The sequence below is a fragment of the Equus caballus genome, chromosome 2 (assembly GCF_041296265.1).
Source record: "Equus caballus isolate H_3958 breed thoroughbred chromosome 2, TB-T2T, whole genome shotgun sequence".
In the NCBI taxonomy this organism is placed as follows: Eukaryota; Metazoa; Chordata; class Mammalia; order Perissodactyla; family Equidae; genus Equus; species Equus caballus.
In genome coordinates, this window is record NC_091685.1 from 41,869,351 (window position 1) to 41,896,724 (window position 27,374).

Below are 27,374 nucleotides of genomic sequence, written 5' to 3' on the forward strand. Positions count from 1 at the left end.
GGGCACTCTCACACTCCCATTTCACAGATGGGAAACTGAGGCCCTGGTCACGGGCAGGAAGTGCCAGAGCGGGACCATAGCCCCCTCCATCTGACCCCCGCCACCTCCCTCTAATTGCTCCAGCCCATACAAACACAGCTTCCCGGGCGGCCTCCTCCAGAGCAGAAGCCCACAAACCAGAGCTGTCACACAGCAGACCGCCTGTGGCTGTGCTCTGGGGAGTGGGACGCGATGGGCTCTGGACACCCAAATACTCCCAGAGCTGTTGGTAAACAGCGACAGTCTGGAGCCCCCTGGTGCCCCCCTCCATCGATCAGCCTCTTTGCCACTACCTGCACCCCCTCATCATCCAGCAACTAAAGGGGTCACGCCTGGCATGGCAGAGGCCCCAGGACCCTGCCCAAAGCCAACACCAAAGTCTGCTCTGCTTGGCCAGTACCCATGCCAAACCAGCATGCTAATGTTTCCTGGTGGAGCTTGCGTGGGAAGACACACACCCCCCTCTCCCTTGTCCCGTGGCCCTCTCACCCCTTCGCAGCAGAATCTAACGTGCCTGGGCACACCACCATCTTCAGCTCACCTGCAGCAGGCGGCCCAGCCAGCTGGGAAGTGTCTTCTTCCCAGGCCAGGTCCCTTGGGAGGTGTGGCGAGCCCGAGGGCGGGTGTGTCACCTAGCGCCCTCCTCCCCCAGCTCCTCCACCCACCCCACCCCACCCCACTGCAGGCAGGGCTGCTGCTCTCTCTGCAGGACTGGTGGCCGCGCACCTCCCTGACCTCCTGCACCTGGTCCCGGCTTGTAAATGACTAAGCGATTACTCCCTCGGAGCCAGCCTGCCAAGCGGCCCGCTGGCTGCAGGACCGTACCAGGATGCCCGGAGCCGCACGCACTAAACCCATAATTGGCGAGTCTTCTTCTTGGGAAAGAAAACCCCCTCCATGTTTTGTTTTGTTTTGTTTTCCCCTTAAATGAAACAAATCCACCCACGTAGTTACTGGAAACTCAAGCCTGTGAAACTGAACCGTTTGCAAAGAGAATTAGTCAGCAACCTTGTGAGCAGAGGCACAAGCCCTCCGTAGGTGGAGCCACCCGTGGCTGTCGAGGTTCCCATCCAGGAGGGGAGCAGGGCGGCCCCAACCTCCAGGCCATGTTCCCCAAGCTGCAGGCGATGCCCTGGGAGTGGGTTGCCTGTCCTGAGGGCGAGTGGCCTGCACCAGGCAGCAAGTGAAATGTACTTCTTACCACGGGCCACCATCATGACTTTATAAAACACACGACATTTATAGGCCCTGGCTCGGGAATCAGACTCACGTTCAAATCCCACCCCATCCACTTAGTTGAACCTCCCTGGGTCTCCGTTTCCTCATCTGTAGAGTGGGGATGACAGAGCCTGTCAGGTGGGCTTCCAGGACCACCAGAGATGATGTACGTGAACCTGGCACCCGACAGCAGCCGCAGATGCTGACTCCTGAGCAGGCCTTCCGTGGGGAGCTAAGGTGGGCGCATGTGCTGTCTCAGGGTTCTACCCCCGGAGCCCCGTCCCTCTCGGTGGAGTGGGATTTGCCGCGCCTGGCCCCCAGCCAGGCTGCTTTGCCCAGGAGGTGGCATGGTGAGGTGGAAAGTGGGCCAGGCCAGGTGCCAGTAGGTACAGGTCCAGTCCCAGTGCCCTAAGCCCCAAGCTACGTGACCCTACTGGGCTCCTTGGCCTTGCTCTCCTCATCTGTACAGCGAGGACACAGACATTTTATTCTGTGTTGTTTCTTTAAAAACAACCAAACAAAAACCCACTAAGTTATTTGCCTACGTTTTAAAATATCTGGGTTCCTGGCTTCTCTTAGAAGGAAAAAGAAATGGACGCCCTAGTGCCCTGGACTCCACCCCTCTGGGTAAGAGAGGCCACCTCTTACACAGGACACAGCAACCCGCTTTGCCACAGACACCCCCCCCCCCAATAGCCTTCTACTGGCTGTCTCATCTGTGCCTCCTTCCTGGCCCCTGGGGGCATCTGAGTTTGTGACCCAGTTTAAAACCCCAATTTTATTTAGGAGCAAGACCTCAGCCACTTGTCCCTCGAAATATCCACAGGAAGTGTCCCTTGGGAAGGTAATTAAAGTCTGATGCTTACGGCTGATTTTTCCCGGAGAAAAACAAGGCGATGCAAGACCTACGCCCCAGTCTGGCGGGGGGCAGCCCAGGGGATGGGGCAGGAATTTTCTGAAGTTCTTCACATGATTCACTGGATGGAGAGCAGAAGCGAGTGTCTGGGGCCCTGCCCTTCTCTTCGCTACCTTCCCTCCCTCTCCTTCAGCTTCTGAACTAAAAGGGGCCTCAGTCGGGACCCCACCCCTCTGGACAGGCAGAAGCAGGCAGTGGGAGTCAAGATGCTGCCAAGCAGGCCCTTCGGGAGGGTTCCAGGAGGGCTGCTCGTAGAACGGGGAGCCCCAGCTTTCTGAGCTGGCCAGGTGTTTTGTTTATCTGAGGGGTCAGGGCGCATAGGACTCAGCGGACACGTCTGGATCTACTGACAGCCCAGCAGGGATTTTGAAAACGTCCAGTGGCATTTGAGGGCATTGTCAAGTTGTCTCGGTCATTCCCAAAGGGAAAACGGAAGATGCAGGATCTCCACTTTTCCTGCCTCTCCAATGACACTCAGCTCATTCAGCCTACGCGAGTGCCTGCTAGGGGCCGGCCACAGGACACAGTAGGGGGCAGGCTGGACACGCCCTGACCCCCCCGCCTTGCAGCATCCCATGACCCAGTTCTCACCTCCCTGGTTTTGCTCTTGTGCCTCCCCCACCAGGGGCACCCTTCCTGCACCCTCTCGTTTGCCTGGCTAAGGCTTCTCTCCTCCAGAAAGTTTTCTCCCCCACCATGCCCCCAAAGCACCCCAGGAACACCCCATCACAGAACCTACACTGTGCGGGATCTCAGCGACTGCTGCCTTTTGACCCACTCTCTCCACCCCACTGGATCACACGAGTCTTTCCGCTCAGGGGCAGTGATTCAGAGCACAGATGGGGTCTGCGTCCAGCTGGACTTCTTGGCTGTGTGACCCCAGGCAAGTTATTTGACTTTTTTGTGCTTCGGTTTTCCCACCTGTAAAATGGGCATAATAAACACCACTCAACAGGGTTCTAGGGAGCAGTAAATAAGTTAATGCGTGGAAAGTGCTGAGAACGGTGCCACACAGCAGCGCTCAACGAACGTGAAATGAACTGGTCTAAACCCAGAAGGAAAAGGTGCCCAACGCGCACAGATCCACAAGGACACACGCGGCCTTGGGCCCAGCTTTGGACAATCGGCACACGCTGTTGCAGGTCACCTCAACTTGACGTCCTCCACACAGCCCAAAACTCCACCCGGGCAGCCTTCTGTAGGTACTTTCCAAAACAGTGCCACTTCAGTGCGGTAACACGGCACGAGACCGTCCAGTCCTCACAAAATTCAGCCCATGAGCTGCTCGCCCAGGAAACCTCCTGGTCACACCTGCCCGCCTCACTGCCAACACTTACGGGGCTCGGGAAAGCCACCCCCTACCCCCAGCCCGGTTCCCGCCTGCAGAGCATGCTGAAGAAGCAAGAAGAAATGAATCTAGGATGGCAGTGAGGCGGACGGATTGTCCACAGTTCCCGAAAATCACTGTTGACATCTACAAGGGGCACGTGAATGACACTGCAGAAGATGGCTAGAAATGAGCCCCGCGTTAGCTCCCGCTGTATACACTCTGAGTCTGGAAGAGACAGCATCCCATGGCTAGAACACCCAGCTAGCATGGGTGCTATCTGCTCTGTCTTATAAAAAATTCAGGGGAAACGGTCCCACTAAGACAAAAGTTGGCCATCACAAGGCCTCCCAAATCTCAGGGCTCTCTTACTCTCCGGCTGAAGGAGAACGAGCCAGTCCCACTTTTCTGCTTTGTCTAAACACAGCTATCAGGTCTGGCTAGGACTGGAGCATGGTTCAGCAACACCGAGAAAATTCCCCATGGATCCTCCAAACACACGCTCCCAGGAAGAAAGCAGAGACCACATCCCAAAACCCAACCCGTGGTGGATAAAGGGCAGGACCGTCCTGCGTGTGCCAGTTCACCCTGGGATGGACCTCCACCTATTCCTACGGCTTAGCAAAGCACTTTGGGAGGAGGACAGGGGCAGGAAGGGGCGGGAGAAGACCATCACCAGTCTGCCTCTAGGAAAGTGACCCCCAAATTTATTTTCAGCAGTTCAAACTATTTCTCCCCAAATGGCCTGTCTTCCCGCTCTGGGGCTCTGAGGTCACCCAGGGCCGGGGGGGTGGCATCCACACGCCCGCTCTGCCTTAGCCCTGCCTTCCGAGCAGGCATTCCTGAGAAGCTGCCTAGGAAAACCAGAACAGAGTTTTAAACCCCAAGCACAGGACCCCATCGGACCCTCTCTGGAAACTGACGCCATCCCTAAGCCTGATGTGTCTGAAGGGAGGGTGTCCCATGCGCACTAAGGAGACGAGGGAAGGCGTGTAAGTGTCACTCGGGTGATGAAGACGTGGGGCTCATGATACCCGCCTCTGCTCTCGCATACGTTCAGAATTTTCCATGAAGGAAATCCATGTAAACGCTGACGGCAAAGCAAAGCCTCAGCGGTGGTGAGACGCCCGGGCGGGTAGGGGAGAGAGAACCCCAGCCACAGCTCAGGGCTCAGCAGACATGGCCTCCCGGTCGGTGCTGTCTGGGCATCTCTCTCGGGGTAGGCACCGTGACAGCCGAGACAGAGCAGCATTCACAGAACACTGGCTGAACGATGAAGGAATTAAAAAAACCAAAAATCTTCATCCCGAGCTGTCTAGACGCCCCGAGTGTGACATGATGGTGGGGAAGATGGGCTTTCTGGGACCCTGGAGGGAACAAGGCCGGGGGGAATAAAAAAGGACACAACAGGGGCCGGCCTGGTGGTGTAGTGGCTAAGTTCACGCATTCTGCTTTGGCTGCCCAGGGTTCTCAGGCTGGATCCCGGGTGTGGACACACGGCTCATGAGGCCATGCTGTGGTGGCATCCCACATACAAAATAGAGGAAGATTGGCACAGATGTTAGCTCAGGGACAATCTTCCTCAAGCAAAAAGAGGAGGATTGGCAAGAGATGTTAGTTCAGGGCTAATCTTTTCCATCAAAAAAAAAAAAAAAAAAGGGACAAAACATATTAAATATACAAAATGGCTCAAAATTGGCCCAATTGGATGGAACTGGAAGGAGGGGGGAAAAACCCTATCTTTTTGAACATCACATTTCTTCAAAGATGAGGAAGTGTTTTTAAAGGGACCCTGACATTTATATATAATTTATACATAATTAGAACACATTTCACCTTGGCGTTGGCCCTTAGGATGACTTTTCCAAGCGTCACAAATGCAAGGCGACCTTTCTCATTACAGCATCTTAAAAGTTCCAAACGGAGACCCTCAGAGGAGCAAAAACCCTTACAGGTCATCCCCTGTCCCGTCTCATCCCTCAAAAATCCATGAGGTGCCCTGAGAACTTGGCACGAGGCCCTTCACCCTGCAAAAAAACTGCTGTCCTCGGGACCCTGTGTTTAACCTCGGGGTCGCATGAGGCTGCTTTCCCACGTGGCCTTCCCACGGCGGTGCGGGAGCTTCACGAGCCTCCCCATCACTGCCACCCGAGGAAAGACTCAGGGCCACAGGGCAGCACACCCCAGCCAGAAACCCCGGCCCTGATCAAACCTGCAGCCATGTCGCCCAGTAGACGGGTAATGATCTGCCAGGAGGGCCCCGAGTGCATCCGGGAGCAAGGACCAGGGCTCTTCAGAGAGACGGCCGGGTTGGCAAATGCAAGCGGAGACAAAAATGTCTAGTTTGTCCACACGTCTTAGGAACAACGTTTGGGGCGAACAGGGTCAGGGAGGGATGCGAGATCACCCCGTACCCACTGACAACCCCTGGGCCGGGCACTCGAGGCCTCCCTGCTATAGACAGCTTCCCCATGACCCTCCTCCTCGGGGTCACTCCACCCCCACCATGAAAAGCCCCAGCCTAGAACAGACCCCCCTGAGCAGTCACACGAGGCCCTCTGCGCCCACCCAGCACAGCCGGCAGTTAGCCGAGGTTTGCTGCACACACCTGTCGTCCGCACCTGCCTGATCACAGACTCCCAGGGCCCAGGGCTGCTCCGCACACCTCCAGCAGCACACCTGGCAGACAGTAACTACCCAGCAAACGATGCTGGCGTGTTCGACATTCACGGCAAAAAGAACACAGGCTGTGGAATCAGCCCAACCTCATGCCATCCACGCAGCCGTGTCACCGCCAGCAACACAGAAACATCTCTGCAGCTCACTTTTCTCAGCCGTAAACAGGGAGGTAACACGTAACTCATAGGGTTGTTTGAAGGGTTCAAAATCCATCTACGTGGAAGCACGGCTCTGGCACGAGGGAGGCATTTGATGAAGGTTCAGACTATTTCCGGCAGATCATGCTCAGAGCAGACAGGAATCAAGACCCTTAACTAAATGTTGGCCCAAGAACGGGAGGAAAAGGCAGGAAAAAGCTGTCAGGGGGCTCCAACGACTGAGGGGCCAATGTTCCCTCAGGCGGTGACAGCTCAGGTCTTCTCCCCTCCTGGGGCGACCCACCAGCCTCCTCTACAAACTGTCCCCCGCCTGCCATCATGACCCCACGGCTCTGGGGCCCCCGTGCCAGGACCCACTGCTAGAGTGCCAGCGACCCAGTGTAGGGTGGACACAGAGCAAAGGGGGAGACTGCTCCTTGACCCTGGTCAGGGCATCGCTGCCCCAGGGCCCCGACAGGAAGCTCTTGGTTATCCTTCACATGAGACACAGACAGTCCACCCACTTCGGGGCCTGACAGTCAGGTCTCAGAAAACACCGGGAGGAAAAGAGAAGAGAAAGTGACTGGCTGAAGCTGAAGCTCTGGTCCCAGACAGGCCAACAGGATCTGAAAGTGGCACCAAATTGCAATACTGTCAGAGACCAATCCCGGAAACAGCTCCCACCCCAGAAGGCCGGGGAGAAGGAGCTCCACGAGGTACCAACCCCAGCCTCAGAGGGACACATGTGCCATCACAGCTTGAAATGGGGGGGGGGGGGGGGCTGCACAAAGTGAGCTGGGGTCATGCCCTGAAGCCCACGTCATGGGTTTGAGATTTACCCTAAGAGCAAAGAATGGGCTTCAAGAAGGGAGTTGACATCATCAGGTGTTCATTTTAAAAAGATCACTGGAAGAAATTAAAAGTAATGAAAAAGATCGTTGGCTGCAAGAGGACAGTGGCTGGGTCTTCGGTGGCGATGGATATGGAGAGAAAAGCAGGTGTCTACAGATCTACGAGAGCCTTCAGACAAGCTGTCTGAATCAGGCTGCTCCCATCTTCGAGTGGCCCCCAGTGAGCCAGGAAGGGAAATCCAGCTGCCATCTAGGAAACACAGCAAACTTCCAGGCCAAACGTAATTAGCCAGGAGCCAGACACAAAGGTCACAGAGTGGATGATTCCATTTATAGGAAATGTCCAGAAGAGGGAAATCCACAGAGACAGACGCAGATTGATGGCTGCCAGGGGCCGGAGGAGGGGGTACGGGGAGTGACTGCTTACAGGGTACAAAGTCTCCTTTTGGGGTGATGAAAATGTTTTGGAACTAGATAGAGGTGGTTGCACGACACTGGGAAGGTACTGAATACCACTGAATGGTTCACTCCAAGAGAGTTAATTTTGTCATGTGGAATTCACCTCAATTTAAAAAAAAACCATAATTAGCCAAGGTCACAGAGTACATCAGCGTAGTAAGACACCTCCTGGAATTAAGACTCTCCACCGAAGCACCAATCCCATTTCTGCTGTGGGTGCCATCATTTCCCCACAAACCTGGGGCCACTTCTGACTCTCATCAGCCCTGGACGTCCAATTGATCGGGGTGACATTTATCTTCTGACCTGTCTCCGATCACTCTTTTCTGCTGCTTTCCTGCTTTGGTGGTTACGGGTATAGACCCAGGAGCTAGGCTGTAGGGTTCGGCTCCCAGCATCTCCCCTTATGTCTGGATGGCCCCGAATAGTGACAGTTTTCCCATTTGTAAAACGGGTAGTACCTGCCCCACAGGCAGCCCTGACCTCATGAAGACAGACCAACCTCGGGCACGTATAGTACCTGGAAGCGTGCCCAGCCATGCCAGCCTCTGGTGAGTGGCTGTGAGCCCAGCAGTGTGTCTTGTTTTTGTGACCAGCCCATCAACACTGCCTTTTCTCCACTTGATCTCTCATGCACGGCTCTTCTTCCTACGATGGTGACTCCATCACATCCAAACCACCCAGCTTGGCTTCAAGGCGCCCTTAAGCCTGGCCCAGGTTCCCCACGCTCCATCCCATCTCCACCTTCCCCAGCTGGGCTGGAGGATACAAGGCATCCTGCAGGAAAACAGGTTCTCTCCCCCGTCACACTAACTCCGCTGTGCCCAGAATGCTCTCCATGGTCGAAACCCTGCTATTTATAGTGAAGGCTCGCTGAGCAAACTGCTGCTGGAAGCAGCAACCACCACGAGACAGGCCCAGGGACTCAGCCATGCCACTGCAGGGACCCACGACCAAGAAGGTGAAGAGAGTCAGCAGGAACAAGTAATCGCCCCAGAGGCCTCAGCTACTGCCTTGAGGAGGCCAAGTCAGAGCTCGCCCTCCAGGAGCACCCCGGAGCCCCAGGTCCTCCCCTGCAGCCTGTGCTGGCATCCTCCTGCCTCTCTGCCCTCACTCAGTCCCACTCCGGCCACGCAGGAGCCCACGCTCACCTTCCTTACCTGCCATCCTCACCCACCTTCTCCCTGTCACCGTCCCCACAATGCCCTGGGTACTGTGATCATGGGAGACAGGACTGTCTCCCCGACTAGACAGAGAGGTCTCTGAGAGCGAGATTCGCCCCCCACCCCCCATCCCTTGTATCCTCAGCCCCAGCAGACTGGCTGTATACTGTAGGTGTTCAATAAATGTTTAAATGAAAGAACGAATGACAAGCAGTCCAAGAAGAGCTCACAAGAGGTGGTTCGTTTTGGAATTCCTGACCTCCCACGGGATCATGGGGACATTCTGGTCTGCGAACTGAAAACCCGGCAGTCGGGTTCTGTGAGGGAGAGTCCACAGGGTGGGGGGGCGAAGGGGAGCGCAATGCCACCCACACAGCACACCGTGGGCCAAGCACCGTGGCCAGTGCTGATGCACGTCACCTCCCCAAAACCTCACAGCCACCCCGCGAGGTGGCAGCCACCCTGTGCGGTCAGGGAGCCGAGGCTCTGAGGGGAAGCGTGTCAGGGCCACTCAGCCAGGGACGCCAGCGCCGCCTCTGAGCCCAGGGTTAGGTCTCTCTAAGCCCTGCTCGGAACCCCCAAGCTACCGGCCTTGCCTGTACGCTTTTGTCCACCACGTATCCAGTAGGAACCTACTGTGGGCGCTGAGCACTGGGGACGCAGTGATGAACTGAGTGGCCCAGTCTGCTCTCCTGCAGCCCATGGTCCAATGGGACGACAGCCAGCTGCCCGTGGTGCCCAAGGGGGTGAGTGTGCATCTGCGTGGGTTACTGCATGGAAAGTGGAGACAGAAGACCACAGAGCAAGTGGGTCTGGGAGGAGGAAGAAGTGAGGGGCTCGGTTTTTAAAAGTTAAGTGAGAAGGGCTTGCAGGACATCCAGGTAGAAATGCGTAGGACTGGTCAGCATGAAATGTCTGGGGCGGGGGCGTCTGTGCCAGAGACAGTGGGGGTCAGCAGCGGAGAGATGCAGGTCCTGAAGCTACCAGGGGGGCAGGGGGACCTGCATGAGAGAGGTGGGGTGGAGAGTGGGAGGGACTGGGAGGGAAGGACCCTGCGGGGAAGACAAAGCAGGAAGGGCCAGGAGGCACAGCAGAAGTGGGAGGGGACCCAGCGGCCAGGGGTGGAGAAAGCGCTCTGAGCAGGGAGGGGGGACAACGACACCCCAGCAGCAGCAGAGACAGGGAGCAGATGCGAACTAAGAATTGTGCGTGAGTGTGGGCAGTTGGGACGGTGACCTCCAGGAGCTGCTGGAAAGACCCAGAAGAGGCAGGGAAGTCAGGAAGTGGAGACCAGGTGTGTTGACCTGGGAATGAGAGGCTGGCTGGTGGCTGGAGGGCTGCTTCTCTCGCTGGGAGCCACTCTGGGGCTCAGTGGCCAAGTGAAGCCACAGCCTGGGGCTCTTCCCACGGGCACCCTGCCTCCTGGCCTCAGCTGGCGCCCCCAGCAGCCTCACCTTATCTCTGACCAGCTGGAGAGGCAGCAGGCTGTGAGGCTGGCCCATCACATCGGCGGGGGCGGGAGCCCAAGAAGTCCACCATGGGAGCCCCCTCCTCCGCCTCCCCACAAGCACCCCAAGGGACATGGTGATTCCCCTCCCTGGAGCCGGTAACTCTCAGGGATGCGATAAAAACCAGAGACCCAGTGTCCATCCACGGATGAATGGCTAACCAGATGTGGCAGAGCCACACCACCGAATATCATGCAGCGTAAAAAGGAAGGAAATTCTGACACACGCTACAACACGGATGAACCTTGAGGACATCACGCTAAGTGAAATGAGCCAGTCACAGAAGGACAATCCTGGATGATGGCACTTATCTGAGAGACCTCGAGCCGTCAACTTCACAGAGGCAGGAAGTAGAATGGTGGCTGCAGCGGCTGGAGCGAGGGGATGGGAGAATTACTGTTTCATGGGGACAGAGTTTCAGTTTTGCAAAACGAAGAGTTCTGGAGACGGACGGTGGTGACGGCTGTACAAGGAGAGTGTACTTCACACCACTGACTTGTACACTTAAAAATGGTTAGCATGGTGGGCTGGCCCCATGGCTGAGTGGTTAAGTTCGCGCGCTCCGCTGCAGGCGGCCCAGTGTTTCGTTGGTTCGAATCCTGGGCGCGGACATGGCACTGCTCATCAGACCACACTGAGGCAGCGTCCCACATGCCACAACTAGAAGAACCCACAATGAAGAATATACAACTATGTACTGGGGGGCTTTGGGGAGAAAAAGGAAAAAAAAAAAAATCTAAAAAAAAAAAAAATGGTTAACATGGTAAATTTGATGTTATGTGTATTTTACTATGATTAATAAAAGAGCAAAGTACAACACCCCTACACCAAGAGAGGCCTTCCCAGACGGCTCCTGGGCACCCTGGCGCCCACCGTGGAGACCCCAGCACATGCCCCCTTGTTGTCAGAGGTGGACTCTTCCTGAACATGGAGGCCTGGGCAGGAGCGCCAGGCCTGAGGACACTAGTGCAAGGGTCTTCCCCAGCTGTAGATGAAAATGCCAGAAACAAGGGTTCCATCCCCCATGCGTGACTCGTCTCGTGCCAAGTACTCTCCTGCTGATGGCATCAACCCCCTGCCAAAGACCAAAGTTGGAACCAAAAGTTCCAAGTTTCTGTCTCCAGCCCAGGACTCTCTCTCGAGCCCCAAGCCTAGCTGCTGTCTGGACACAACCATATAGACCATTTCCACCGGGGATGAGTTCAAGGCACCTCCGTGTCCCTAGTCCCTACTCCTCTTTATAGGGTCACCATCCGCTCTGACCCCCAAGATAGCAGGCAACCTGACAGACATCCTAATCTTCACCCCTTTTCACACCCACGTCCAACTAGCTACCACACCTGCCGATCCCGCCTCGAAAATGCCACCAGTCTCCATCTCAAAGGGACGCAACGTAACAGAAGGAAACATTTTAACAATCAGAGGCCCAAAAGCGGAGCCAGCAGCCGTGTGTGGCCACAAGCGGCCTCTCTGGCAAGGGCTGTCCACAGCTGGGGCAGCTGTCGAGACCTTGCCACCAGGTAGATCCTAGATCTCTACTCAGTGTGGTGTTGACACCTCACACGCCCTTGTCTTGGGTCCAAATCACCCACAGCCTCCTGCATTTTCTCAGAGGCACCCCACGGGCGCAGATGCACCTGCACTCCCCGACTACCGCCCGCGTGGTGAATTTAAGCTCGGGTTTAGGGCGGCTGCACAGCCTGCTGATAAACCATTTCCACACACCCTGCTGCCGGCCTTGCCTCGAATCCCCACGCCTGCGTTGCACAAGGCCCAGCGTCGCCTTGGCGCGTTCTCCCCCTGGAATCCAGGGGAGGCCAGGGAGCCTGTGCCTGTTGTCGATGTGGTTTGTCTCATGACCAGTAGACTCATTTATGTGTAATGCTGGGCAATGAACAGAACTTTTAAAACATAAAACAAGCAAGAAGTTTCCCAAAGGCTCCGGGGGGTGGCCACAAGACAGATGCCCCAATCAGCTGTCCTCCCCTTGTCACAGCCAAGAAGGATCCTCAACTCCAAGTCAGGAAGAGCACACTCACCCCAGCTTGTGCCTGCAGTGGAGTCACAGGCCACCTCTTCTCCACCTGACGCTTCCTTAAACGCGTCTTAGGAGGTAACTACAGATGACCTGACATCACATCTGAGATGCGCCTCAAAATAATCCAGCATGGGTGAAATCAAAACTACACTAAGATATCACCTTACACCCATTAGAATGACAAAAATATCTAAAACTAATAGCAACAAATGTTGGAGAGGTTGCGGAGAAAAAGGAACCCTCATACACTGCTGGTGGGAATGCAAACTGGTGCAGCCACTATGGAAAACAGTATGGAGATTCCTCAAAAAACTAAAAATAGAACTACCATACGATCCAGCCATCCCACTACTGGGTATTTATCCAAAGAGCTTGAAGTCAGCAATCCCAAAAGTCCTGTGCACCCCAATGTTTATTGCAGCACTGTTTACAATAGCCAAGACGTGGAAGCAAACTAAGTGTCCAGCAACAGACGAATGGATAAAGAAGATGTGGTACATAATACAATGGAATACTACTCAGCTGCAAAACAGAACAAAATCATTCCATTTGCAGTAACATGGATGGACCTTGAGAGAATTATGTTAAGTGAAATAAGCCAGCGAGAGAAGGATAATCTGTGTATGACTCCACTCATATGAGGAATTTAAAAATGTGGACTAAGAACAGTTTAGTGGATACCAGGGGAAAGGTGGGGTGGGGGGGTGGGCACAAAGGGTGAAGTGGTGCACCTACAACATGACTGACAAACATTAATGTACAACTGAAATTTCACAAGATTGTAACCTATCAATAACTCAATAAAAAAAAAATAATCCAGCATGGGTGTGTGCACACGTGTGCATGCCCATGTGTATGTAGGTGTGTGCATATGTGTGCATCTTGACACTTGAAGCTCACAAGGGAACCTTATACTCTTTCTTCACCTTTGGTATATGTTTGAAATTTTCCATAATAAAAATTTTTCATTAAAAAATTAATATATGCTTCTTGAAGAGAAGGCTAAGGCACAAAGGGTGAAATGGTGCACCTACAACATGACTGACAAAAACATTATGGAGGCGGCATGCTGTCCTGGTTAAGGGCTTGGGCACCAACATTGGGGTAGAGATGTGCTCCACCACGCAGCAGCAGTGAGACCCGGGCCAAGTTGCCGGGCCCTTCGAGCCTCTGCAGAAAGTGCAGAAAGTGGAGAAGCGGCTGCCGAGGGTTCCTGAGCAGAGTCCAAGGGAGAATGTATGAAGGACTCAGATCAGAGCCTGGTACTGTCTCCCACTGTTATCATCATCATCATCATACAAGGTCTTGTCCATGAAGCAGCACAGTGCCTGGCACCTGGCTAGAGCAGGATTTTTAGATTTGGGAAGGATGCTATCAGATAACTGGGAAAAGGGACAGCTCTAGGCTGAAAGCCCAAAGCAAAAGTCCCATGGGGGCTGGCCCCGTGGCTGAGTGGTTCAAGTTCCACACTTCAGTGGCCCAGGTTCGTGGGTTTGGATCCCAGGCACGGACTTACTCCATTCTTCAGCCATGCTGTGGCAGCACCCCACATATAAAATAGAGGAAGATTGGCATGGATGTTAGCTCAGGGCAAATCTTCCTCACACACACACAAAAGTCCCTTTAAGTCTGGATTTCGTCGGTCAGGCTTGTGGGGGGAAAGACAGGATTACGCACGCCTGGGCAGACAGAGGCACATCTATACCTGCCCTGTGCTTTTGTCTGATAAAGATGCTCATTCTCAAACTCTTTAGGAATGAAAAGATAAATTGATTCACACACACCAGCCACAACCTTTTTCTTGAGAAGAGTTGGTGTGAAATTCCTGGACTAAGCTCATGAACACTGTAAAAATCAGAGGTTTTGCTAAATGCAAAAACGCATCGGCAGGCAAGTCTCTGCTCAAGCAGGAGGAGAGGCAGGTGCAGGAAGGGAGGCGGCGCAGCCCGTGGGAGCAGGGCATCACCGTCCTCAGTGAGCTGGAGGCAGTGCTGGCCTCCACCAGCTGGACCTCCACCCCACTCCCCAGCTCCTCCGTAGGAGACATTAAACATCTGGCTGATTCCACGGCGAGCCAGTTGTACAAGGCAGCCCCAGGGAGCCCACTGAAGGGTGGTTTCTGGCTTGCTGGAGCCGTCCAAGGAACGCAGCCTCACCCAGTCCCAAAGTGACATCACCCGGGGCCCCTGGCAGGACCACTCCTTCCTAAGAGCCTGAAGCCCACTGATTCGTGCCAGAGCCCCAAACTCCTTGAAGCCAGGTCTGCCCCTGCTCGTGGCTGTCAGAGCCACTGTGGTCAATGTGCCACTGCTTTTATTCTCTCTGCTTCTCTGGTGCTAGCCAGACAGGGAAAGACAAGGAAGATTTGTAAAGCTATCGCATTAAGCCACTCCACACCTCCCCACCCGCAAACACATGCACACACTCTCTCCGTCTCCATCTGCTGGGTAGAGCGCTCCCTGCAGAAGAAAAAAGCAGTAAGAGAACAAGAGGAGTGCTTCAAATGATCTAATCCAGCCCATCACTTTACAGCTGGGGAGCCATGAAGTGCCTGGTCCATGACCTCAGCACTGGGCACAGTAACCAATGGCAACAACTAGTGCTCTGGAGACTTGGTCCATAGCCCTGGCTGTGCCATTTGGGTAAGTCAGCCACCCTCTCTGGGCCTCTGCTGGGAAAGGAATGGTTGGCCTAGATGGATGCTCTGTAAGATAGGCTGCCTATGCCCCTAATGCTTAATTTAGCACCTTCCACCACCCAGAGGGGGAGAATCAGGGAAGGATGGAGCAGAGAAGGGAAGAGCAGCCCCTGCTCACACCCAACAACCAGGGAGGACTTCTGGGCTCTCTCCCCAGCTGTCCTACCCCAGAAGAGAATCTTCTCAGGACACCAAACCTTAGTCACTGGGGATGGCGCTTTTACCATCAACACCTGTTAAAACTCAACTCATGACCAGTTTCTGATGCTACCGGCTGGAGCGTTTAATTAAATATTACTCACTCAGGAAGCAGCGTCTGCCAACTCACCCCCAAACTGTACAGTTCATTTTCAGAGAAGCAGAGAGAGGGAGGGCGGACAAGCCTGCGTCCCCCTCGGCTGGCACCAGCAGCGCAGCCCACTTTTGAGAACCAAGCAAGGAAGGTCAGGCTGAGCAGCTCTCGGAACCAGCAGCCCCACTGCTGGGTTCCCATGGACGGCACACACACTCACTCAGAGAGACACACTCACACGGATGCACTCAGACACAGAGACATACTGACTCAGAGACAGACTCACATGCACAGATACAAAGTTAGATTGACAGAGACACTCAAAGACACACTCACAAAGACACGCACAGATGGACAGACACACAGAAGACACACTCACACAGATGCAGAGGCACACTCACATGCACACAGATACACTCAAAGACACACTCCTAGAGCCACACAGATGCATGGAGACACACTCACATGCACACAGATGCACTCACAGACACACACTAACATACAGAGATACACACTCAAAGACACTTACACAAAGACACCAGAGACACTCACAGGCACACTTCACACTCCGCACTCACAACTTCCTAGGAGAGCAGCGGTTTCTCACCGCAGGCCAAGTCATGCCGGGGCGTTAGCATTCCAAGGAACCTTTGCCTTGAACTCAAATAGGACCATTACCAGGTCCCCAATCCCACGGGCCCGGGGTGACCTATCCCGCGGTCCCACCGACGCACCCAGGCTACTCCGGTTTGTCTGTTTTAATCGATTTCCTAACATAACCCTTGGCTCTCCCTTGGTTGCCGGGAGAAGCCGCGGCGGCTCCGGGGCGGCGGGGAGGGCGGCGCCGCCCGGGAGTCGCCCGGCGGGCTCCCCGGGGGAAGCGCCGCGGGCCGGGCGGAGGAGCCCAGAGGGGGCCAGTCCGGCCGCTCTGCAGATCCGCGCCCCGACTGGCGGGAAAAGCGAAACTAACTTTGCCGAGCGGGGTCGCGCTGCCCCCGCGCGGGAGGGGCAGGTCGGCGCCCCCGTCTTGGCCGCGGGGGCAGTCGCGGGAACGGAGGCCCCGGGGCGCCTGGGCACCTAGAAATCAGCGGGGGTTGCCGCGCGCAGCCTCCGAGGCCCAAACCCCCGGCGCGGTGGCCGCCGGGCTCCCCGCCCCGCCTCGCCCCCGCAGGTGGGACCCGGGGCCGCCGCGACCCGCCTGCGCCTGCAGAGGCAGCAGCGGCGGCGGCGCTGGGCGGCGCCCCGGCCCCTCTCCCGGGACCCGCGGAGAGAGAAGGGCTCCTCACACCCCCAACCAGGTCCCCAGCCGGGACCCCCAGCCGGTTCCCAGTGCCCCGCCCTGCGCCCACCCACTCGGTCCCCAAGTGCCGCGATCCCTGCGCCCACTCCCCGGCCCGGACACCCCGCCACCCGGCGCCCGTGCCCGACCCTGCCTACCGCGCCGGGGAGGCCGCCGCCGCCGCCGCCCGCTTTCGGGGCCCAGGAGGCTCGGGCGCTCGGGCCGCGCCCGCCGCAGGGAGCGAAGTCGCCTCCTCCCCGCGGCCCCGGCGCCAGCGCCTGGAGCCTGGTTCCTGCTGCGAGCGCGCGGGTTGCCCGAGCGCGACTTCTGTGCAAAGAAGAAAAAGCAACCCAAGGCTTTAAAGTGAAAAAGGAGAAAAGCGCCGGGGGCGGGGCCTCCTCGTCCTCCCGCCCCGCCCCGCCGCGCCCGCCCCGCCCCCGGGCCCAGGGCTCCGGCTCCGGCTCCGGCTCCCGCGCCGGGCGCTGCGCGCGCAGGGGCGGCCGCGGGCGCGCGGGGCGCGGGGCGCTCGGGCCGGGCGCTGGCGGGCGGCGCGTCACGTGCCCGGCGCCCGCTCGCTGCCCCCCGCCGCCGCCCCGCCCGCAGGTCGCCGGGGCGCGCGGGCGGCGCCGGAGCTTCGGTCCCTCCGGAGGCGTCTTTGGGAAACGCCGGGCAGCCTCCGCTGGGCGAGAGGCCGGGGTTGCAACACTCGGAGGGCTGCGGCAGTGCCAGGCCCCCAGCGGGGGGTGCGGGTGGGGGGCTTACTAATAATAATTTTTGAAATCTCTTGGGAGGCTGGGGCTTGTTTCAATAACCTCGGGGGCGAGGCCTTGCTTGCCTCATCTGAAATTCCCAGCAGCGTAAAGTTCCGTAGCTTTAGGGCACGAGAGAGGAGGACGTGCGCCGGCACATAAGCCAAGGACTCTCGCCCAGCCGGAGCACCCCCGATGCGTTTCCGTTTCGGTACCCGTAGGGACGGGGGTCTTAGGACTCCCAGACCCTGGGGGCCCCGGGCATCTCGGCATCCCCAGTGCCTGGACGGCCGCGGACATACAGCAGGCGGCACTCCGTGAATGTTTGTTGAATGAGTGAATGAGCAATCTGCCAGGTAGGTCCCCAGCTCTGAGGACTTCTCCGCGTAGAGTGTCCTGTGGTTCTCACTCTTCCTTCCCCCGCCCTAGCAGAGCAGTCACTCGCATCCTAGAACTGGGAAGATTTTAGAGAAATTACCATTTTAAGAGCAAAAGCGCCTTACGTCCTCCACCCTCACTGTGTGTAGTGTCCATTGAAGGGAATGGGGAGTTAGCAGGACTGGAGAAGCTGTTACAAGTGATGTCTAGTTATTCCATCTCTACCATAACCCTGTAAGGCCGGGGCTCTTGTTATACTCATTAACAAGACCAGGAAGCAGTAACTGGCCAGAGGCCCTGCTGTGGCAGAGCTTGGAGCCGAACTGGACTCTTAGATTCCCGCTTGATGTCTTCTGACCTCGTGGTGCTGAAAATCGCTATTGTTTTGTTTTGAGTTTAAAAAGTACTAAGGCTCAACTGGCTGCGCTGGGTAGGGCTGGCCTGAGCCGGGATTCTGGCCGCTCAGTTAATACTCCAGGTTCCAGTGGCCTAGGAAGGTGGAACCCAGCTGGGGTGGGGGTTGGGCAGCCCTTGTCAGCACCCCGGGGTGCTTGGAATTTAAAAGAGCACAGGATTCTCTTGAGCCATTTTGCAATTTGAGAAGTTAGCTGTCCCAGGACTTTAGGGCACCTGGAGAACTGTGCAAACATCCGGGATGGCAGGGGGTCGTCCCAAGTTAGTGGCGTACCCCAGCCTAGTCTAATTCCTGAAGAACACAGCCCCTCTGTGCTTCATTTTTGCTTTCCTCTGGGTGGTTTGTTACACGACAAGTGTGCACCTCCACCAGGTGCCGTCCTCCGGGAGCTGTGATGCTGTCTGCCTTCCTGAGTGGAACTCCTCCAGGCCTCACCCCTCATCCTGGAGGGTGCCTTCTGGAGCAGACTGGGGCAGACTGCGTGTAATTCAAGGGGCAAGGTCTGTTCATTTGGGGCCAGGGACCCCACCTTTGATGTGAAGCCCTGAAACAGATGGTTCCCAATTAGAAGTCCTCAGCACTTCCACCCCACCCTCTTTCAGCATGAATCTTCAATCTCAGCTCTGAGCCAGTCACGTAAGTAGATCCTGCTGACCTAAATTTTCCAGAGGAATCTCTGGGGAGTGAGCCTTCCTCTCCTCCGAGACACTGGGCAGGTAGGCCAGACGGTGCTGGGAAGCAGCATCCAGGGGTGACCCGCTGTGTCACGGAGCAGTTTTGCCGGAGCAGTTTTGCGCAATCTTGGAGAGCAGATTGTGTGAAAGGAGTGTATGCTTGTCATATCAGTGCTGATACTATTGTTTGTTAAAAAGATACATAATCTTGCAGTATTGTGACATCAGCTGATAAACACCATCCAGGAATTTGAAGTCTGACTCAAGTCTTAAACCAAGTATCTGTGCTCCGCAGGGGTGAGCAGGGAGGGGGTGGCTCCGGGCTCCTGGTGGTGCCATGCCCCCAGCTCCGCCCCCCACCCCCACACGCATTGCATCACTTGCATCAGCACAAGTTGCTCATTTCTCTAATCTGTTTCAGGAAAGTGATGAGGAGAAATGATTAGATAGCAAATTAGCATCAGCTGCTTTTTCTGATGGTGAAAGTCTGTCCAGAGATGTCTTGGATGGCCTTTGAGCCCTTAGAGCAGAACCCTGCTGCCCCCACAAGGCTCCCATCTTCTCTGAGTCCCTTTTGCTGATTAGAGTGAGTGGGCAAGGGGTTTGGAATTAGACAAGCCTAATGCAAACCCCAGCCCTGCCATTTACCAGCTGTGTGACCTTGAGCAAGTTACTTAACCTTTCTGAGATTCAGTTTCCTCATCTGTAGAATAGCTCTGTGTGTTTCTCAGGATTTGGGGAGGAGGGGGGCAATCATTCAACAAATGTTAATTGAGCATGACATATGCAGGGGTAGAGTGACATCGATCTAGGGTTAGAGGAATTTCAAGATAATAGGTACATTTGAGATACCATTATTGACGATGACAAAAAGATCTCATGCTAGGAAAGCGTGAGATCCATAGCAGAAGTGTGGCAGCATCCACCAGAATGGAAAGAACACCGAAGTATATTAATGCAACTTAGGCCCATTCTGCATCCCTAACATAAGACGAATTTTTCTGATGAGGTGAAACTAAGTAGAGTGGACCTTTCCTTACAGAACTTTGATCTTACAGAGTTCATGAATTAGTACATTGATTCATTTCTTAGACTCTTTGCCCTTAAATTTTTGTGGGTTTCACAAAGGGTTACATCTTATTAGACAGTGACACCTGCTGGCAAAATGTGATATTGCAGTGTAGCTCTATCAGACATTGTTAATCATCAGAACACAGGGAAAGATGCAGAGCAGTTTCAGCAGCTTTAGAAGAGACGCTGGGTGATAACCAGGCATGCGGAGAGTTCCTGAGACCTTGAGAAGGAATTAATAAGGAGATGATCTTGGGCTTGCAACAGTAGTTATTGCAGTTTTTCAAAAACACTTCCAGGGAGCCGGCTATGATCTCAGTGCCAGTCAAGGCTTCACTAGACATTTTCAAAAGTCTTTCAGTGTATTTTTTCTCATGGGACAACATCTTCAATATTATAGTAAAACCCCATTAAAATAATAGAAGTGAAGCACGACTCCAAGTATTTATTCATTTCATCCTTCACTATTAATTTTTTGATTAAATATTAAGGAACCGAATGAATAAATGTTGAACAGCACTATTCTGCGTGCTGGAGAGAGAGTAGTAAACAAAATGGACCAGCCTCCTGGGCTTAGAGAATTTCCAATTAAGTGAGAGAGACAGACAATAAACAGTAAATGAGATCATTTCAGATAGTAACAAATGATAATAAAGAATCATTTAATATAAATTTGCTCTACGGTCTATCTTTCTTTAGACAGAGAGAGACCTGTATTCAGTGACCTCAGTTCAAACTTTAAGACTCTATATAAAGATTTGGGAAAGGTTGCCCTTCTGTCCCAAGTGACAGATCAGAGACCTCCATTAATCAGGGACTCATTTCTCCTTCCTGTCCCCCATAGCAGGGCTTGCTGTGTTTGGTAGACATCTTAAAATGAGTCCAAACTCACTCGTCCAGGCTCTCTGCTCCATCCTCATCTCAGGAGGCCCCAGTCCCCAGCCAGAGGGTCAAATGCCCCATTCATTCAGCAAACATTTATTGGGAGTGAGCCGTATGCCACTCTGTGCTAGGAGCTTAAGTTACCATTGATCCTACAAGGGACCGGTTCGAAGAGTGAGAATGAGTCAGCTCCCATCCTGCCCCACTCCTGGAAAAGTGCATCCAAGAGCATCGGGTCCGGCCCCCTTCTGCACAGAGCCCGGCACATTCTGGCTGGGAATTGGTGATGCCAGTTCTGGGCAAGCTTTTTCCTCGTTGGAGATGTCCTGAATCTTTTTCTCCAGAGGAGATGAGGTTGGAAGGAGAAAGAATTAAGGTATCCAAACCTATAGGATGGTCATAGGTAGATATATGTAAAGGTAACTTGTATGGAATGCTTACTACATGCCAGGCGCTGGCCTCTGTGTTTTATATCGACCCCCACCCCCCCCCGTGAGGTTGGTACTAAGATTGCCTACATTTTACGACGGGGAAGCTGAGACTCAGAGTGGTTAAGTAGATCGCACAGAGTCGTCCAGCCAATAAGTGGCAGAGTCTAGACTTGGACCCAGAGCGACTCTAAAGCCCAGGCTGTACGTGGCCCAGGTCAGATTGACCCTGTGAACCCAGGGCACCAGGAGCACCAGGTGGCAGAGAGAAGGGTAAGTGCTGCCTTTTCAGTCTCTGGAAGGGGTCAGGGACAGAACAACAAACAGGAGACCTGTACAAATTGGAGACGAGCCTGACAAGGAAGTGAGTGACGCCACCTCTAAGGAGTGGCTCTGTGGTCGGGTGGGGGGGCCAGCAGGGTGGTCAAGAGAAGAGTGGAATACCAGATGGCCCGCAGTGGGCCTGGCTCCACACTCTATTTATTTTACCCCCTAACTAACTCCCACACTGTCCACCGCTTGTCGCCTCCTGTACCTTTACCCTGTGCAATGCTGTTCTGGGTTGAATAGTGTGTCCTCAAAATTCTTGCCCACTGGGAACCTGTGAATGTGACCTCATTTGGAAATAGGGTCCTTGACAAATGTCATCAAGATGAGGTCACACTGGATTAGGGTGGGCCCCAATCCAATGACAAGTGTCCTCGTAAGAGGAGAGATTTGGACTTAGAGGAGAATGTCATGTGATGACAGAGGCAGATGGAGTGATGCCTCTGCCAGCCAAAGAATGCCAAGGATGCCAACAACCACGGGCAGCTGGAAGAGGCAAGGAAGGCTCCTGTCCTAGAGACTTCAGAGAGAGCGTGGCCCTATTGATACCGGATCTTGGACTTCGAGCCTCCAGGACTGTGAGAGAATCAATTTCTGTTGTTTTAAACCACTCAGTTTGTGGTCCTTTAGCTCTGGGCAGCTCCAGGAAATGATACACATGCCATCGTCACCTCTAACTTGGATGACTGCCACGGCCTCCTTGCCCACCCGCCTGCTGGCATTCACGGCCCCTCCAATCTGTTTCCCACTCAGCAATGGAATTGATCTTTTCAAAATGCATATCGCACATGGACCCTCACCCACTGCTCTTAAAATAGAGTCCATAATTCTTAAGGCGCCCACAGGCTCTAGGTGTCTGGCTCCTGCCTGCCCCGTCAGCCCCACGTGGCACCTCTCCCGCCTCTCCTGGCTCCACCACCTTCCTTCTACAGCTCCTTCAAGTCCCATGCGCCCGCCTGCCATGAAGCATTGCCCCGAGGCCTCTCTGCCCGGATTTCCCTTCCTCGCCTGCTCCCTATATGCTCCCTTGTTCCTCCTCCAGCTCCCATCCTATCCGACCTGACCATTGCCTCCTATTGCACACTCTCCCATGTCCCCCTCTCTCCTTGCACATGTCACAGGGGAGATTTTGACACTTCCTTGTCTCAGACCTTAGCACACAATAGGCTCTTGTATCAGTCAGCCATTGCTGTGTAACAAGCCACCCCCAAACTCAGTGGCGTTAAGCCACAATCATTTATTCTCGCTCGTATTTCTGCAGGGTGGCTGGGGGCCAGCTGCTTCTTCTGGGCTTCTGACTGGCTGACCCCGCCTGGGGCTGTGGGGATGTGGGGCTGCCTGGCTTGGCTCACAGATCTGCTCTGTGTGTTCACCTGGGACTTGGGCTGACAGGTGTGGAAACCCCTGGGACGCTGTTCTCCTGGCAATGGGAGAGGTGCCAAGAAGGAAAGCCTGATGGTGCAGGCACATTTCAGTCTCTGCTTGAGTCATGTCTGCTCACTCCCATTGGCCCAAGCAAGTCACATAGCCGAGTCCCAGGTCACAATGGGGAAGGACACTTCTCCGGTGGGTAGAGTGGGGCCCAGTAAATATTTACTAAGCAATAATCTAATCTCCTGCAGTCTTCAGTATTTGCTGACTAAATATATTTGCTTGAGCAAGATTAGTCCTATGGAAATAAAGGGATGAAGAATCCAGGAAGCTCCTGGGTGCTTTGCCAGTTTGACACGTCCTGGCCCTGGCGCCGGCCCTCAGGAGGTGTCTCCAGGAGACCGCGCACAGGTCAGGGTTAAGCTCCTGTGGAAGAGCATAAAGGTGCCCCCCCAACTGCACCTCGGGGCGAGAAATGCTGGCCCTGCCGGTGGCCAGAGAGGGGGACCCTGGGAGAGGGGCCTGCCTCACTTTGCTCGCAGCTCCCATGGTCTGCCCGCTGGTTCCACTAACCCTGTGATGCCTCACGGCCCGCAGCCGGCTGGCCAGTCGGCCCTGGGTGCAGTCCACCCAAGAGAACGTGTTGAATGCTCTCCCCTCCTCTCTGCAGGGAGGAACCACCTGTTCCAGAAGTTACCTCACAGACCCCCTCCCCAGGAGGAGGCAGGAGGTGGCCCCATACTTTCTTTGTCCACCTGGAACGTTAGCTGGGCAGCGTTCCCCTCACAGAATCCTCCAGTGTCGGCCCTGGGGGGAAGGGAAGATCCTTGAACACCATCATGGCCAGGTAGGGAAACTGAGGCACACAGGCACAAGTGACTTGCTCAAGGCCTCGAAACTAGCTCATGCAAAAGCCAGAAATTATCCTCAGGCCTTAGATTTAAATTCCAAAACTGGAAGCAGAAATGTTTGTAAAGTCTCTCTTTGTCACACTGACTCAAAGCCAACTCCCATGTCACACTGGAGAGCCCCCTCCCCTCCTCCAGATTGAGCCCCAAGCTCAGCCCCCAGATCCCTATTTGGAGGCCCATTATTATTATTATTATTATTATTTCTGTTGTACTGGTAACTCACAGAAAGGCAGGGTGGCCGAGTGGACTCAGGCCAACGGCTCCTCGTCTGTGAAATGGGGTTAATGACAGAGAACCCCTCGTGAGTACTGTAGCAGACTTTCGGCTTTCCAATCTCTGGGCCCAGGCGTCACTGTGACTACAACCCGGCCACTCTCCAGGAGCACCGGCCGGCTTCCCCCAGGTGTAACCTGATAGTGACCCCTAGGAGCTCCTCTGACCTGTCTTCCCAGTTCATGTCAACCTGGGCTTCCCGGTTGATGCTGAGGCTTGGGAAACCGTGGGACCCTGGTTAGCACACATGTGGGGGTAGACCAGAGATGCAAGTGGTTAATCCTCCCAGGGGCAGAACTTTGGCCAACAGGATGTGGGAGCCAAAGGATAGATCCTTGTTCCTGAGATGCAGCTCAAGTGGCTTCCCCGAGGCAGCCCTGGAGCAGTAGGTCGCAAGCCCAGGAATGCTCCTGCATCATGGTTCTCTCTCCCTCCTGCCCCTTCCGCTCACTTCTGGCCTGGATCACAGGCATTGAGAGGATCTGAGAGTTAATATTCCCAAAGCCCTTAGCATAGTGCCTGGCGCAGAGCCTCCATGGATGGCAGCACTCACTAGTGTCCTTGATGATATTGTTCTCATCATAGCACAGCATTCAAGGGAGGGGACTTCTGATTAAACGTGGCTGACCAAATGCTCATATTTATCTGTCTCCGTCCCCAAATCTCATTAAAACAAATTTTTTCAAGGATAAATGCATGGAGGACAAAGAAAATGGGAGAGAAGACAACTGATGAGGCATACCAACAAAATTTCACAGAGTGGGCAAGTAGTGGTGGGCCAGGCAGAGCAGAGAAAGTGCCGGCAGCGAGGAAGTACCTAGAAGCCAGCCACCACAGCCCACAGAGCCCAGGAGGCTCAGGAACTGGGGATATGGGTCCCTCCAAAAGTGGGCATGAGGCTGGTGAAAAGGGATGAACTGGCCGAAGATGCACATGAAGGAGTAGGATTCACAGATCCCTGCTGACCGGGGCAGCCATGCTGTTGCCCACCCACCCTGGGGGAAGCCGAGAAACCGACCAGCGGGGCCTGGGCTCAGGGACACCAGCTGAGTGGAGGAGTGTGGGTGAATGAGGCACCTTACTGAAAACAAGGGGATGAAGCCTAAGTCCACACGCTGAACTGGGACCCCTGCCCCTTCCCCAGTTCCCAGGGCACCAGCAAAGCACTTCCCCCACAGACCAGAGCCTAGACGAATCTTCTCCTGGGAAATTGACCCGTCCCAAAGCGAAGACCTACGGACCCTCATATTTGAGGGTCGAGTGCTCACTACCGGTCAATAAGCACCCCCAGATCCATGCTGAGTTTCCAACCAGCTTTGAAAGCCTTGCTTTCAGACGTGAATGGATAGCCAAGGATGACCAGCATCTGGGGAGAGTCTCTGCGTCAGTCAGGAGAGGTGAGTTACGCACAGGAACAAGCAGCCCAAAAGCTTAGTAGCTTCAAAGGACAGCAGTTTATTTCTCGTTCTCACTCCCTGTTCATCTCACTGTAGGAAGTTCTGCCCCACGTTGTCCTCACTGGGGGACCCAGACCCGAGGAGCCTCCACCATCTTGTGGGTTGCTGTAATGACTCTCTACCTTTATTAATAATTTTTTTCAATGATCTGAAACTTACAGAAAAGTTGCAAGAGCAGTGTAAAGAATTTTTTCTTGGGGCTGGCCCCATGGCTGTGTGGTTAAGTTCACACGCTCTGCTTCGGCAGCCCAGGACTCTGCCAGTTCGGATCCTGGGTGTGGACCTAGCACCGCTCGTCAGGCCACGCTGAGGCGGCATCCCACATAGCACAACCAGAAGGACCTACAACTAGAATATACAACCATGTCCTGGGGGGCTTTGGGGAGAAGAAGTTAAAAAAAAAAAGATCGGCTACAGATGTTAGCTCAGGTACCAATCTTAAAAAAAAAACAATTTTTTTTCTTGAACTATTTGAGAGCTCTGATGTGATGCCTCGTAACCCCCAAAGTAAGGCTATTCCTCTATCTAACCACAATACATCCATCAAAGTCAGGAAATCCACTTTGGGATGTGACCACCGTCTACTCCTCAGACCCCGCTCGAGTTCTGCCAGTTGTCCAGATAATGTCCTTTAGAGCGAGAAGACACAGGTCAGAATCCTCTGTCCCATTTAGTTGTTACGTCTCTTTAGCCTCCTGCAATCTGGAACAGGTCCTCAGTCCTTCCTTGACGTCATGACCTTGCCCCTTTGGAAGAGCACAGGCCAGTTATTTTGTGGATGTCCCTCAACCTGGGTTTGCTGACGTTTCCTCATGACTAGACTCATGTTGTGCATCTCTGGCAGGAAGATCGTAGGAGCAATGCTGGGCGCTCCTTACCTCCCATCAGGTGGCCCTTGATTTCGATTTGTCTCATTACTGGGGATGACATTAACTTTGATCACTTCATTAAGGTGGAGTGTCTCTGCCAGTCTTTTCTATTGTGAAGTTACTCTTTTGCCCTTTTTAATTAATAAATATTTTGTGGGTAGGTGCTTTGAGACCATGTAAATATTCCATTTCTGATCAAACTTTCATTTTATTTATTTGTTTATATCAGTATGGACTCATGGGTCCCTAGTTCGAAGGATTATAATTTATAATTCATGGTTTATTTTGATGTTCCAATTGTGCCTGCTTTGACCCATGGGACCCCCTTCAAGCTGACTTCTGTCACGTCCTTTGACTTATCTACACCATTCTCTGAGCATTTCCTTTCCTACAGCAAGATGTTCCAGGCTCATTTGATACTTTTCCTGGAATCAACCATTTCTCTAAGGAGCCCTCCCTGATTCCTTTTACTGGAGAGAGATATAAGAACCCAGGATCTGGGTCTTCTTTCTCCTTGCCCTTGCTGGCTGGGCTAAAGAGGAGACCAGAAGGTTCCAGAAGTAGAACCAATAGATAGCTTACTGTGCCTGACTGTACTGGACACACTGGATACTGATTTAATCAAAATAGTGATATAACTATGTTATGAAGTTGGGAGGAGTGTGGATTCTCATCTCTTACAGATGGGAGATAATAATAATGACCAACACTTATTGAGAGCTTCTTGTGGGCCAGGCCTGAAGTACATGTGTCAATCCATTTCCTCCTCACATGAGCCCCACGGGGTAGGGACCCCTATCCCACATTATAGCTAAGGAAACTGAGGCACAGATGAGGTAAATAGCTTCTTCAGGGTTGTACCACCAGTAAGTGGCAGAGCCTGGATTAGAACCCAGGTAATCTAGCCCAAAAGTCAGCATCTTAACCATTATTCTACGTAGCTTCTTAGATTTTAGACATTTAGG

The 27,374-nt window shown here is 54.1% G+C and overlaps 1 protein-coding gene across 1 annotated transcript in view; it reads right to left on the reverse strand.

The window, feature by feature from the left end:
• SPSB1 (splA/ryanodine receptor domain and SOCS box containing 1) overlaps positions 1 to 17,011 on the reverse strand; it is a 68,671-nt gene extending 51,660 nt beyond the window's left edge. Inside the window, exon 1 of the mRNA XM_023635846.2 lies at positions 16,763 to 17,011. The gene's annotated coding sequence lies outside the window, so the exon portion shown is untranslated. The remainder of the gene's footprint in view (positions 1 to 16,762) is intronic.
• Between the last annotated feature and the right edge of the window lie 10,363 nt (positions 17,012 to 27,374).